The sequence below is a fragment of the Fukomys damarensis genome, unplaced genomic scaffold, assembly GCF_012274545.1.
Source record: "Fukomys damarensis isolate Sample0158 unplaced genomic scaffold, DMR_v1.0_HiC HiC_scaffold_17, whole genome shotgun sequence".
Taxonomy (NCBI): Eukaryota; Metazoa; Chordata; class Mammalia; order Rodentia; family Bathyergidae; genus Fukomys; species Fukomys damarensis.
The window spans coordinates 231,734-241,648 of record NW_022900929.1 but is presented as its reverse complement, the minus strand read 5'-3'; positions in this window follow the sequence as shown (position 1 = coordinate 241,648).

Here is a 9,915-nt window from a genome sequence, read left to right as displayed (position 1 = left end):
GAACAAAGAACAAAAACAAGAATGAGAATAATGAAACAAAGTGTGAGATGAAATTTAGTGAAGGAAGGAAGAAAGAAAGAATGGGTCAACAAGTCTGATAATTGTAAGGAAGAAAGGGAGAAATAAAACAACAAAAAAGAAAAAGAAAAATATGGAAGGCTGGAGACAAAATAGGTGGAGGAAAGTTGTGAATGTAGACAATAAAACAAACCAAGAAGATGATCAATTCTGCTTTTTTCCTCCTCATTTATGTGAAACAATTTAAGCTGGTTTACATTCTGTGGTGCATATGCTGTTTTATGCAGGGCCAGCAGAAATAATTATCAGCTCCTGGGAAGGGCTTTCGTGTGCACACCTGGTAGCATGGTAATTGACTCTCGCTCAGAGCCCATGTTTCCAAACCCAGCCTCAGCAGGGTCTGGACAAGAGCCTGCTCCTTCCACCTCCTCTGTCTAGGTGTACTTTAAAACATGCAGAGTGAACATTTTGTTTCTCTGAAGTTCCTTGGACTGAGGTAATGATAGCATTTATGTTTATTCTGCAGCCTACAGATTTCTGTACCTGTACTTTAGTGTCTGTGGGGTGTCCTAGACAGGCTTACCTTAACCAAGATGAGTGGGTGTTATGTGGCAAATCCCCAAGCTGCTGTGCAGCTCTAAATCCCTGAGAGGATGGGGGTGGATTGAGCAATTAGGCCACTAAGTTCTGTGCTGGAAAAGTGGGCATGAAGACTGAGCATGTTGTAACCATCCAACACACTTCTGTATCTCTTGGTCCCCTATTTGTAGATCATAATCCCTGCTGCTAAAACTATCAAGTGGAATGCTGTTTCACACTCCTGACAACCAAGACTGTCCCATATGGCCTTTTCCCACACAGCAGGAGTCTGCCATCTACTTGGATAGTTATCTGAGTTGTGATCACTCTGAGCCTTCCAATCCCCAGGGAGAATTAGTCTCTAAGAATAGGACCTTTCTCAAGATGGCTTCTAGTTATAGCCCTCAGTGAGTTGACCAAGTTGTAGTCTATGTTATGGGGTTTGGGAGCTGCTTGCATACCTAATCTGTAGGTGGGGTAAAAGTTTGTATGGACTGTGGTTCTTGCAGCTGGGATCACTGGTCAGCTTGAAATATTTGGGGTTGCTTGAATTGGTCACTTACCTCATATTAACTTACAGCTTCATGAGCCTTGATCCAAGCTGAGAAGAGGAGGTTGAAGTTTCAAGAATTGTTTGTCCAGTTCTCTGCATTGTTTTATGGATTTCTGTGCTGTGTAGGTTTCCTTGTGATTTTCTAAAAGTTCCCAGAAGACTTATTCATTTTTGCCATGCATAATCTATAGCTGTTTTTTGTTTTGTCCAGTGTGTTTGTCCGTATGATTGTTTTCATCGGACAGTTTAGTCCACTTACATGAAAAGTAATTGCGAATACGAGAAGACTTACTACTGCAATTTTGTCATTATTTTTTGTGTATCTTATAGCTTTTTATTTATTTATTTTAATTTAATTTATTGATACATTCTTGGTAGACAGTACAGTTACATTCAATACTGGGATCTTGTATCTTTACATGCCAGGTCTTGGTTCTCATTTTTTTTCCCTTGTCCCCACCCTCCCTTCACCCTCCCCTCCCCTCCCCCCTTCAAACACTTTAATTCCATTTTTAAAAACCAGAGCATACATGGCTACTAGCTCAGCCAATTTTATTACACTCAATCTTAGCCAAAAGGCTGGGAGGCAAGCAACCAATTTTATTAATAATTGTAATAGTATACAGCACCTCCTGCTGTGTACTGTAATCACCAAGGATTACGTGATGGGGAGATTGCTGTAGAAAAACACAACTTGTGTGTCATCAGTGGTAGCCCACAAGTCCTTGTCCTTTGTGTACATTTTCTCAGGGAAATTGTCAAAGAAATTTGATTTGTATTGGCAGGAACTAGAATTGTCCCATATAGTGTTTTCCTAGGTTGAGCCAAATTCGTATTTTCATCTTACTTACTGAAAACCTAAGAATAATTTCCATTCTGTAAGTTTCATGTGATCATTTGTTTCATTGATTAATGTTTAACCAGGGTTATGACAGCAAGACAGTATTATCAGAAAACATGAAACACTTGCTATCATCAGTATTCTAATTGCAACATATTCTAGCTGGATGTTTGTTCCTGTTATCTGTGTTCATCTCTTGTCTTTGACTGTATTCTAATTGCAACATATTCTAGCTGGATGTTTGTTCCTCTTATCTGTGTTCATCTCTTGTGTTCAAAGTTTACATCATTCGATTTCTTTTTATCTGACATCATAGTAGCCTGGTAACTGAAAAGTAAGAACATGTTATTCTATGGGCTAACAAGGAAGCTGAGAGTGAAAATCTCTTCTGATGATTAAGTGAACCAGTGTTTGTTTGGGAGTGGGAGCTTAGGTTCTGGTCTCCTTTGACAACTTCCTCTCAAAACACTGACAAACTCAAAACAGTTATCCCTTCATTTTTTCCACAATTCAGCATGTGGCCTGATCTTGCTGTTTCCAAACTCCCCCAAACATTGGCCACTCTCCAATTCCAAAATTACTTCTACCTTTTTCAGGTATAATAGGAGGTATTTCTTCATTCTTGGGCATCAATTTCTGTGTAAGTTCATTTTCTGGTAATTTTGCTGAGAAGTACCTGAGGTTGTGTGATTTATAAAGAAAATCATTTTTAAATTTAAATTTTATTTTATTGGTACATATTTGCAATTCATGCAGTTTGCAATCACCTTGGGGAGGTAAAGAAAACAGCTTTTTTTAAGCCCAATGTTCTGAAGGATGAAAGCCCAAATATCATAGCACCAGCTTTTGTCAGGACCCCAGATGCATGACAGCATGACCGGTAGCTTCATGGTGGAATGTTTTGTGAGGGGCAGGAGATCACTTTGCAAGATGGGATCCCTGAATAGAGAATAGGGCCAGAGATGGTTACTTACTATGCTGTATTCCTGGAATGTCATGCTATGTCATATCACCCCCTTGGATACCGAGATGCAAACTTGTGACCCTTTTGACTATAAACCAATTCCAAACCACAGCACTATGCTTTTTAATGTATAATAATAGGAAGTTATTAATGAAACACATTAGTATCTGCCTTGTAATGAATTATCGAAGTACAGGGATTTTCTCTCAAGTATTAGTTTAAAAAATGCCAGTGATAAAATTCCAAGTACTGTGTATTCAGTGTACTGTTTCAAACATCACAGATACAGGTTTACCTGGGGAAGGAAAATAGCCCCATGGAGAGATGAGACTATAGTAGGGACAGGACAGGCACTGTTGGAGACCTTGAAAGGTTATTTAATTTCTTTCAAGATACTTTTTGGTCACCACTGAAAGTGCGTGGAGGTAAAAGATTTGTTTTACAGAATTTCACTGATAAATATCTTCTGATTCCACATGAATTTTAGTGTTCTTTTTCTCTAGTTATGTGAGGACTGTTGGTATTTTAATTGGGATTGTATCAAATCTTTATGTTAGATTTCTGAATATGGTCATTTTGACTACATAGGTCCCAAATATTTAGGTGGAAAGGTATCTTTTCATTTTCTGATTTCCATTTTCAGAGTAGGGTAGCTTTCATTGTCTTTCACTGCTAAGTTAATTTTTAAGCATTCAATTTTTCTGGAGTCTATTTTAAAAGTCAGTCATTTCCTAATTTCTTAGTGAATTTGTTATTGGCCTACAGAAATACTATTAATTTGTTTATGTTGATTTTTGAAATCCTGCTATGCCTCTGAATTTGCTTATGAATCATAGGTGTCTTTTGGCAAAATTTTGGGGTTCTTCTATGTAGATGATCATGTTGTGTGAAAAAATGATGGTCTGACTTCTTTCCATGCACAAATGCCTTCTATTTCTCTTTTTTTTTCTCATAAGTTTATTGGTACTTTTTAGGTATACACTATAGTTACATTCATCATTGGGATCTTGTACCTTTACATGACAGGTCTTGGTTCTCATTTTTTCCCCTTATCCCTGTCCTCCATTCACCCACTTCTCCGTTCCCTATTTACAAATACTTTATTTCCATTTTTTCATTTTGTCATATTTTTTACTTTTCCCTTATTTCCTTTCCCCTACCCATCCTACTTCCCCTACGTTTTTAGCCCTTTTCTTCCTATTTCACATTGTCATTTATCTCATTAGGATCTCATGTACCACTATAGTTTTTCACAACAAACTATTCAGCATATACACATGTGTGATTTATTTATTTCACTCAAGAGTATATCCACAATACGCACACTTGAGACCTATTTAAAACAGCTTGTATTATCTGATACAAAAATATCTGTCAACAATGTAATATCTTCCCAGTATTTCATTTTCATTGCACATTTAAAGGCTAGGATAATTAACACCTGAAAAACTGGAGGCACTGATGCCATAAAAGTCATCCTTTAAGAATCTCAATAATCATGGTGGAATCAGGATTTTGCTCCAGAAACTGGAGCAAAATCCTGCTTCCCAGCATGATTTTATGACCCCATGCATTGAAGTGATCAGTGTTCCCTGATTTCTTTGTGTCTACTATGGTTCGATAAGATGTATTAACATCCCTACACCCATGTTGAAAGCCAGTGAGAAAAGCCTCTGTTCTTACTATTAGACTGTGCTGTATACCTGGGATGTGCCTTCTATTTCTTTCTCTTGTGTATGTACTCTGGCCAATGTTTCACATGGTGAGAGTGGACATCTTTATTTTAATCCTGGTTTTAGACGGAAAGCTTTTAACTTTTCCCCATTTAATAAGATGCTTGCAATAGCTTTTCCACAAATGACTTTTTATCAGATTGAGATAAAGTCCTTGTACATCTGTTTTTTCTTGGGTGTTTATGAATACATGTTGGGAGTTTTTGCAAAGGCTTTTACTGCAGCTTGTTGAGATAATGAGGTGATTTTTGTTCCTGCTTCTATGTGATGCATTATATTTACTGATTTGTATAGCTGAACCATCCTTGCATCCAAGTATGAGAAAGACCTGATTGCAATGTATGAACTTTTTGATGATTTGTTGCATTCTATCTGCCAGTATTTGTTAAGAATTTATGTGCTATGTTTATTAAAGAGATTGTACTTTCCTTTTTTGTTAGATATTTGTGTGGTCTTGAAATGAAGATTTTGTTAGCTTCCAGGAATAAGTTAGGGGTGTGTCTTCCTTCAAATTTCATTAAAGATTTTGAAGAGTATTGATGTTATATCTTCTTTGAGATCTTAAAGAATTCAGTAGTGAATCTACCAGGACCTGGCTTGTTCCTAATTGGTAGATCATTTGTACTGCTTCCATTTAGTTGCTTGTTATTTGTTTGTTTGTTTGTTTTTAGTTTTTTATTTTCTTGGTTCAGCTTTAGTAATATATATATATATATGTGCCCAGAAATCTGTCTTCCCATCTTTTTTTGCTTTTGAATGCTGCAGATTATCCATCTCCAATTATGCTGTCATCCTAAAGAGAAGCAGGTGATGAATCATTAGAATATTGTATTTTCTTACTACTATGGAGAACTGGGGGACACTACTCATTTGGAAAGAAGAAGAAATATCCTCTCAGGCAAATTGGCTGTGCTGAGGATTAGTCTGTCTTTGAAGACATAATTCTGTGAAGGGAGAATGGATATGTCTGGAGCATCTTGCAGATGTTCCATAGCACTATAGGACTTTGATTTAGCCTACCATTAACTGATGTACTTTTGCTGCATTTCAGGCACTGTTTCCATGCAGAGGACATGGAGGGAACCTAGATGTGGGAGCCCAAACACCCAAGGGTATTACATTCCCAGAGCAGAAGGACGCCCAAGAAGAGAAAGGAATGTAGTAATTAAGTATTGCTTAGTTTTCCAAGAGGAAAGAAAGTCATGCTGACATTAAAGGTGAGGAAGGGATCTGATACCCAGAGGATCAGCAAAGTCCTTTCTGAGGAGTGGCATTTTAAAACAAGACATTAAGAGTTAGGCATTTGTCTCTGAGAATCTAGGGGAAGAACATTTCAGAAACAGAATGCAAAAAACCTAGGGCAGGATAGGCCTTGTCATAGATGAATGAGAGAATATTTATGTGGCTGCAATGTGCCCAGTGAGGCGAGGCTTGAGAGAAGAGAAAGCCAGAGGACTGGGCAGAGCCCATGTGTCTATGTTTTTGGAGCTCTTATTAGTGTTTGACCACAGGACTCTGTACAAAAGGTCAGTGTAGATCCATACAAAACAAATCAGGATATCACTGCCATAGGGAGGGTGAATACAGGCAGACTCTCCTGACCTCCTTCAACAAATAACATTGGCACTTATTAGTTCACTCCGCTATTCTTTCTTGGTTTTGTTGCTGTTGTTGGATGTGGTTTTCTCAAAATTTCCTAACATCCTCTGATTTCTCTTTTAGTTATTGGGTAATTATTTATATTCTGCTTTCTTTGTCTTTTTTTTTTTTTGTAAAAAGCATTTAACTCAGTTCAATTTGCACTTTTGAGGCAGAAGCTAAACTCCTGACCCTACATTATGCTTTATTTTTAACCCTTGTTGCAGCTCTTTGCAGTACCTGTCTTTTGCCCGTACCATGAGTTCAGTGAACACAGAATTTAGTGATGGGGAGAGGGCTATGCATATTGTTTCTGTGATCACAACACTTCTGCAGTATTTAACTACAATTTTTTGGCAATAGAGATTGAATCCAGGGTCCTCACTTGGAGCTACATTCCCAGCCTTTCAAAAAAAATTTTACAGATGTGTTTCCTCTAAGTTGCTAAATTGTCCAGGCTCTACTTGAACTTGTAATCCTCCTGCCTCAGCCTCTCAGAATGCTATGAATACAAATGTGCACCACCACACACAGTTTCCTGCTATATTCTGAGTGTTGTGGGAGGTGTGGAAGCAAATATTTCCCCAAATGTCACGCTGACATGACCTGTTAGGTTTTTCAGGAAGCCCCTCATTAATGAGGCGAGCATGGTGGCAACACAAATTGAAACACGAGATCTGGTTCTGAGCTCTGGCTTCCTGGTCTAATTGCTTGGGGAAATTTCCTCCCTAGCTATAGGTTTGACTTGTATGTGGAATTTCAATAATCCTAGAATCACTTATCTCATATAGTTGTCATGAGGATTCATTCAGAGAGATGTGAAAGAACTTTATAAACTATGATATAGATGTGTACACATGTTAGTGGTTAATTTATCAGGAAAGAGACTCTTGGCAGTGGAGTAGAAAGGGAACAGGGATTCTGAAGTCTTCTTTTTTCTTAAAATTCACAGAAGGGCTTATCCTCCAGAGTAAAGGGACAGATGGGATGACTTGTGTCTTGCCTCAGTCCTGCAGATCATTTTTCTAGTTGTCCTCACCTTGATCTTGGTAGGAGTAGAGCCCCGGTCACTTCTTATTCAGAAAGCTGGCACTGTGGTACCAATCTCCCAACCATTCCCGTGAGGTTGTTGGTGAGACTGAACATGTGGGAAGGATTAAGACCTTGGGCTCTGGATTCAGCCCACTTAACCCTGTGTCCTATCTTGGCTATAACTGATGCAATGCCAGGCTAACTCTTGGAAGTAGCCTGTATGTCCGTCAACAGATAAATGCATAAGAATATGGTGTTCATACACAGTGGAGTAATTCCTTTGCCATGAAGAAAGAAAAGCTTGAGAGTCATTTGTAGGAAAATAGATGCACCTAAAAACCATAATATTAAGTGAAGTAACCAGACACATGTGCTCAAATATCACATGATTTCTCTTATAATGGAAATCCAAAATGTAAAAAAGGGCAAAATAAAAAATGGATAATAGGAACTAGGGATTCAGACCTTTTGTAAATGGAAGTGGGCCAAGAGATAGTGGGAGAGGAAAAGAGGAGATAGGAAGGGAATGAAAAAAGACTCAAGATGTATTATGCACATGCACTTCATGAGCTACTGCAAACATGTACTAATGAAAAAAATAAAAATTGAGAAAAGATAAATATTACTCATTTTCAGGAGTATAGTTTGCTTAATTGTGATTCTGCAATCATAATAATACTTTTCTCCCAGGATAGTTGGTATATCAGCTAATGTGGGTAAAGTACACAGGACAGTAAACATTAGCTATTACTATCTGATATGTTTCTCTCTGTCTCCCTGTGTTTGCTCCATCCCCCGTCTCTGTCTTCTCTACCCCCCAGAGCCTGATGTCTTTTTCTCAACATTCTCAGTCAAGAAAGCATTGTAGAATGTAGATCTCAGTGTGTCCATGGTGGATAATTTCTCCCATGTCCAGTGGATCTTAGTCTTGTGTTCCCTTCTTTCCTCAGGAGCTCTTGGTACTTGACTGAGCTGGAGAATCCAGGAGATCCTAGTGATATATGAGATAAGGAGAGTAATGAGTAAGGCCTGTCTTTTAGAAAATCCTAGAGGGAAGCTGGCAGTTTTGATGGAGTCCTGTGATTTGGATAATGGGATCTTTGGTCATCTTATATCAGCTCTGGCCAATTTCTGTCAGGTTCAGACAAAGAACAAGGCCAAGGCATGCCCAAGGCCACACATTCTCATCCACCAAGTCCTATTGATTCTGTTTTCTTTGCGTCTTTCAAAGGAGGCCACAGCTGAAGCAAAGAAAGAAGGGTCACCTGTGTCAAGTCTTCTGGGCGCTTCAGCAGAGGATTTTGTACCTCTTAGCATTCATCTAAATTTATAATTCAGTGTTTATTTGTGTGGTATTTTTATTTGTTTTTTATTGGTGCACAATTCAATTACAGACTAATAGTGTTCATTTGGGAGAATTGGAATATGTTATCTCATTCTCATTACCTTTACCACTTTCACATTCCCTCATGTCCTTGTATATCTCTAAAGGTGTGGTTAGTTTTTACCGTCTTTCTGTCCCCTAATAGAATGCAAACTGTGTGAGGGCTGAGATTCTGACTCTTACAAATGTAATACTTTGTATGTGTCCTGAACACAGCAGGCATTCAGCTCCACTAACATCTGATGGTATTGAGTGAGATACCCACCCTCTCTAATCCTGAAAGTATGTCTCAGATCTGAGATTCTTCTCCCTCCTACAGTGAGGAGACCCAGAACAGTGGGCTACTGTTATTGTCCAACCATCAAATCTTAGATATGACCTGGCTCCCCAAATGGCAAGAACAAGTTTTGCCCCACTGAGAAGAAGGGGATCTTGAAAGCTGAATTAGACAAACATATTGATTTTATTTATTTCTGTTTGCATAGTCACCGTTGTGAATTATGAAATTTGAATAAAATGTTCAAAAATTCCCAGGTCAGGGCAGACGTCCTAGAAGACGTATCACTTTGGATCACTGATAAATGATCAGAAGTGTCAGTTGATGGCTCACCTCACTGAGTCCCTGGGCAACCTGTCCACTCTTTAAAGTATGTGAACCTATACTTCTCTGGGTGTTGTTTGAGATTCAATTTTGATCCATTCTATTTTATTTATTTATTTTTATTAATTTTATTGGTACATTTCATGTATACAAAATAGTGACATTGATTGTTGGAAATTTGTGCCTTTACATAATCAACCTTGTTTCTGATTTTTCTCCATTCCCCACTCTCCCGGCTACCCCTCCTTCCCTTACTATTTACAAAGACTTTATTTGCTTTAGTTTTCATTTTCTCATATTAATTCCATTCCCTTCTTTCCTTTTCCTACCCCTCCCATTTCCCCTTCCTCATTGTCCCTTTTCTTCCTATTTCACATTATCTATTAATAACATTTAGTCCTTATTTACACTTTTAGTTTCTCACACTAGAGAAACTATTCAATATTTACACGTGTCTTATTTATATCAAGAATATTGCCTCAATGTGCATCAATTTAGCTATAAATATCACTAATAAATTTTGATCTATTTTAAAGGACGCCGAAAAGCAACTCAGCTCTTCAGTGCTGTTA